General features: G+C 47.2%; 1 pseudogene; it reads right to left on the reverse strand.

Annotated features, from left to right (window-relative positions):
- Positions 1-3,754: 3,754 nt before the first annotated feature.
- On the reverse strand, positions 3,755-5,383 carry LOC102481583 (T-complex protein 1 subunit epsilon pseudogene; annotated as a pseudogene).
- Between the last annotated feature and the right edge of the window lie 386 nt (positions 5,384-5,769).

Below are 5,769 nucleotides of genomic sequence, written 5' to 3' on the forward strand. Positions count from 1 at the left end.
CTCTGCCTCCTTCCACAGAAAGTCTTTACCCGGCAGCAGACATCAGGTCCAGCTACAGGCCTTTGGCCAGCAAATGATAGATAGGCAGGGTCACCTCTGACCCCCGCCTCACTTCCAGACACCCCAACCCAAACCTAGACTGCAAGGTTGGTAGCTAGTATTTTTCTGCTGTTTCTTTTCTTTGAGCTTCTCCATTCTCTTGTTAATTCCTATCTCTGCCTCTTTCCACAGACTGTCCTTTTCCAGGCAGCAGGCATCAGGTCCAGACACAGGTCTATGGCCAGCAAGGGAGTTAGGCGGGGGTCAACTCTGACCCATGCCTTACTTCCAGACTCTCCAGCCCAAGACCCTGACTTCTCGGTTGGTAGCTTGAATTTTTCTGCTGTTTCTTTTCTTTGAGCCTCTCCATTCTCTTGTTAATTCCTATCTCTGCCTTCTTCTACAGACAGTCCTTTCCCCGGCAGCAGGTATCAGGTCCAACCACAGGACTCTGGCCAGCAAGGGATAGTAATGCAGGGTCTCCTCTGACCGCATCCTCACTTCCAGACTTTCCAGACCAAGAGCTCGCCTCCTTGGGAGGTACCTAGTATTTTTCTGCTCTTTTTTGCTTTGAGCCTCTACATTCTCTTGTTAATTCCTATCTAAGACTCCTTCCACAGACTGTCCTTTCCCCAGCAACAGGCATCAGGTACAGCCACAGGCCTCTGGCCAGCAAGGTATATTGAAGCAGGGGTCACCTTTTACCCCTTTTTTACTTGAGACTCCCAAGCCCAAGACCTTGCCTTCTAGGTAGGTAGCTAGAATTTTTCTGCTGTGGTTTTTTTTTTTTTTTTTTTTTTTTATCCTCTCCATTCTTTTGTTAATTCTTATCTCTGCAGCCTTGCACAGACTGTCCTTCTGGGAGCAGGTATCAGGTCCAGCCACAAACCTCTCACCAGCAAGTGATAGTGAGGCAGTGTCCCCTCTGACCCCTGCCTCACTTCCAGACTCCTCAGCCCAAGACCCCGCCTCCTTGGTGGGTAGCTAGAAATTTTCTGCTGTTTGTTTTCTTTGAGCCTCTCCATTCTCTTGTAGATTCCTATCTCTGCCTTTTTCCACAGACAGTCCTTTTCATAGCAGCAGGTATCAGAACAAGCCACAGGCTGCTAGCCAACAAGTGATAGTAAGGCAGTGTCACCTCTGACCCTGCCTCACTTCCAGACTCCCCAGCCCAAGACCCCACCTGCTTAGTAGGTAGCTAGAATATTTCTACTGTTTTATTACTTTGAGCCTCTCCATTGTCTTGTTAATTCCTATCTGTGCCTCCTTCCACAAATTGCCTTTTCCCAGGCAGCATCATCAGGTCCAGCCATAGGCCTCTGGTCAGAAAGCGATAGTGAGGCATGGTCACCTCTGACTCCCACTTTACTTCCAGACTCCCCAGTCCAAGACACTGTCTCCTAGGTATATAGCTAGAATTTTTCTGTTTTTTGTTTTTTCTTTGAGCCTCTACATTTTCTTGTTAATTCCTATGTCTCCCTCCTTCCACAGACTGTCCTTTTCCTGGCAGCAGGCATCATGTCAAGCCATAGGGCTCTGGACAGCAAAGGATAGTGAGGCGACTGTTGCCTCTGAACCCCGCCTCACTGCCAGACTACCCAGCCCAAGACCCCACCTCCTACATATGTAGCTAGAATTTTTCACCTGTTACTTTTCTTTGAGCCTCTCTGATCTCTTATTAATTCCTATCTCTGCCTCCTTCCACACATTGTCCTTTCCTCGGCAACAGGCATCAGGTCCAGCCACAGGCCTTTGACCAGCAAGTATAGTGAGGCAGAGTCTTCTATGACCTCAGGTTCATGCCCAGTCTCCCCAGCCCATGGCCCCACCTCGTTGGTAAGTAACTAGTATTTTTTTGCTGTTTCTTTTCTTTAAGCCTCTCCATTCACTTGTTAAGTCCTATCTCTGCCTCCTTCCACACAGGATCCTTTCCCTGGCAGCAGGTCACAGGCCTCTGGCCAGCAAGGGACAGTGAGGCAGAGTCTCCTCTGACCCCAGCCTCATGTCCAGACTCCCCATTCCAAGAGCCCGCCACCTACACAGGTAGCTATTAGTTTTCTGCTGTCTTTGTTTTATTTGAGCCTCTCCATTCTCTTGTTAATTCATTCCTATGTCTGCTACCTTCCAGCGACTGTTCTTTCTCTGGCAGCAGGCATCAGGTACAGCCACAGGACTCTGGCCAGCAAGGGATTGTCAGGCAAGGTCCCCTCTGACCCATGCCTCACTTCCAGACTCCCCAGCCCAAGACCCCATCTCCTAGGTGGGTAGCTAGAATTTGCTGCTGTTTTTTTGCTTGAGCCTCTACATTCTCTTGTTAATTACTATGTTTGCATCCTTCCACAAACTGTTCTTTTCTGGCAGCAAACATCAGGTCCAGCCACAGGCCTTTGACCAGCAAGAGATAGTGAGGTGGCAGTCACCTCTGACCCCCTGCCTCACTTCCAGACTACCCAGTCCAAGAACCCGCCTTGTATGTAGGTAACTAGAATTTTTCTGATGTTTTTTTCTTTGAGCTTCTCCATTCTTTTGTTAATTCTCATCTCTGCCTCCTTTCATAGACTGTCCTTTCCCAGACAGCAGGCATAAGGTCCAGTCACAGGCCTCTGGCCAACCATGGATAGTTAGGCAGTGTCATCTCTGACCACCTCCTCACTTCCAGGCTCCTCAGCCAAGACCCTGCCTCCTATCTAGAATTTTTCTGCTTTTTTTTTTTCTTGGAGCCTTTGTATTCTCTTGTTAATTCCTATCTTTTCCTCCTTCCACAGACTGTCCTTTCCCCATCTGCAGGCATCAGGTCCAGCCACAGGATTCTGGCCAGCAAAGGATAGTGAGGCGGCAGTCACCTCTGTCCTCTGTCTCACTTCCAGACTCCCCAGCTTAAGACCCTGTCTCCTAGGTTGGTAGCTACTATTTTTCTACTTTTTTTCATTGAACCTCTCCATTCTCTTGTTAATTCCTATCTCTGCTTTTATCCACCAACTGTTGTTTCCCCTGCAGCAGGCATCAGGTCCAGCCACTGCCTCTGGCCAGCAAAAGATTGTTAGGCAGGGTTACCTCTGACCCCCGCCTCACTTCCAGACTCCACAGCCCAAGATCCCACCTCCTTGGAAGTTAGCTAGAAGTTTTCTGCTGTTTTTTTTTTTTTTTTTTCCTCTGAGCCTTTCCATTCTCTTGTTAATTTCTATCTCTGCCTACTTCCACAGACTGTCTGTTCCCCAGAACAGGGAGAAAGTACTGCTACAAGCCTCTCCCAAAATATTCTTTATTTCTCTCTGTTGTCTTTTATTTCCTTTTATATTATCCTCTCCTCTTAATTTTCCACCCTGTCAGAGGTACTAGACAGGTCTTGAATCAGATATCTGAAATTCCCTACTAAGGTAAGTGTCTCTGGGATCCTTCCTTGTATTGATCCGTCTGTGAAAAAGGAGATACTGCTTTTCAGACACCTCACTAGAGTACCCCTATATAGAGCATATCGGTAAAACAACAGAAAAGAGATTTCTTTCTTTTCTTTTTTTTTTTTAAGAGATCCCTTTAATATAAGGAATACAAAAGACCGAGAGAGTACCCCTACAATTACATAACTCTGAGCAGGGAACTTAACTTTACAGCATCTCTAGCGTCTGGAAGGACAAAATAATAAATAACTGCAGATGCATTACAAGACACCCATTTATTTACTCACAGTAGTGGATCTCACTACATTTTACCCTACAGTTTTTATTCTTCAGATTCTCCAGGTTTATGGATATCGTCAATCTTAAAAATCATTCTAAGCATTTGTGTTGCAAGAGAGATCTGTTGCTTTTTGCCAATCAAGGTTTCGATGACGTGTTGTTGCTTCATATCGTTTGTGCCCTTGTGCAGACAGTCAATTCCAAGAGCAGGGTTCATCTCCTTCACTTGCCTGGCTCGGACTTCGGTCATAGTTTGGATGGGGTTCATGCCACTGTTTTCTGAAAGGGCCATGGGGATGACCTCCAACGCGTCTGCAAAAGCCCTCATGGTGTACTGCTCCAAGGTTGGGCACTTACCTGTCTCTTGGCTAACGGCCAAGGTGCACGCTATCTTGGCAGCACCTCCTCCGTACACCACACGGTTGTCACGGACCAGGTTCCGGATTACACACAGGGCATCATGAAGGGATTGTTTTGCTTCTTCAATAATCATCTTATTTCCTCCTTTAATGAAAATGGTGACGTCTCTGGAGTTCTTACACTTCTCGATGACCAGCATTTTGTCTTTAGTTGTTCCAAATGAGATCTCCTGTATGAGCCCAGCAAAGCCCAGCTTCTCAGCTGTGAGCTCAGAGAACCGTGGGATGATCCGCCCTCCAGTTGCAATGGCGATCAACTCAATTTCAGGGCCTCCTACCCAGCGGACTGCAGGCAGGTTATTCTGGAGAAGTAAGTGATTCACTTCATCATCAAAGCCCCACTGGCAGATAGCTAGGTTAGTGCCTGTGTCTTTAATTTGTTGGATCATCTCCTCAAACTTCTCCTTCTCGTATTTCTGAAGGGCTTTATAATCTTCTACCGAGGTCACATCCAGCTTATGCTTCGTCTTTGGTTTAGGCGGTTCAAATGGACACGTGAGAATTGCAATCTTAGCATCCTCCACTTTTTTTGGCATCTGCAGGTGGCTGAAATCCTTGTCCACAATTACGCCCTTGATAAGCTTCATGTCCTCCAGCCTCCCGCCCACTTTGCCTTCCACTTTGATGAGCTCGAAGTCCACATCTCTCCACTCCATGTCTGCAACAGTGAGGAGAGTGTTCACGGCGATCTCGGCCATCTGGCAGTGACAGCTGTTCACCACTTTGGAGCCCAGAGTGGTCTTCGCAGTCTGAATCAGGGGCCTGATGTCGTTGGGGTCGATGAGGACGCTGTCGCTGATCCTGTCCAGGTGCTCATGGCAATGCGGGCAGCCTGCTCATAGCCGTCAGCGATCCTGATGGGGTGGATCCCATGATCCAGCAACTGCTCAGCTTCTTCCAACAAGGCACCAGCCAGGACAACCACCCCTGTGGTTCCATCTCCGATTTCGTCATCCTGTGACTTGGATAGTTCGACCATCAGCTTGGCGATCTGGTGATCGACATCCATTATGCTTAGAATGGTGGCACCGTCATTAGTCACGGTCACATCGCCATCCTTATCCATCATCTTGTCAAGCCCATTTGGTCCCAGTGATGTTCTCATGTAGCAAAGGCTACAGCCTTTGCTTCCATTATATGAGACTTGAGAGCCTCGAGGCCCATGAGATGAGACTTGTGATCCTGATCCTTAATGATGAGGAAAGGGCACCCGTACTCATCGAAGGCAAGGGTCCCCACGGAGGCCATGGTGCAGTGTTAGACTTACTTTCCCGCAACCAGCAGCGACCACCCCGAAACCAGGAACGCACCTTCCTCCCAGAAGTGAGATTTCAGCAATCATCGATTCCTAGCTAAAGTGAAACACACTTACTTTTATTCAGAGAAACTTTCCTGTAAGATGTTTTCAAAAGGGAATACATCTTCCAATAGCCAGAAGTAGAAAAATAGTCTCAGGTGTAAATAAACAGGGAAATATATTTCCAACAAAGGAAAACGATAACTTCCCTCTATCTCTCATAAATATAGAGGACATTACCAAAATGACAGACAAAAAGTTTTGAATATTCATGGTGACTAAGTTCTGTGAGTTGGAAGAGAAAAGAGACAATGCCTTACAGGACATTAGGAAGTCC

This window comes from Tupaia chinensis, unplaced genomic scaffold (assembly GCF_000334495.1).
Source record: "Tupaia chinensis unplaced genomic scaffold, TupChi_1.0 Scaffold147773_1, whole genome shotgun sequence".
NCBI classification, from domain to species: domain Eukaryota; kingdom Metazoa; phylum Chordata; class Mammalia; order Scandentia; family Tupaiidae; genus Tupaia; species Tupaia belangeri.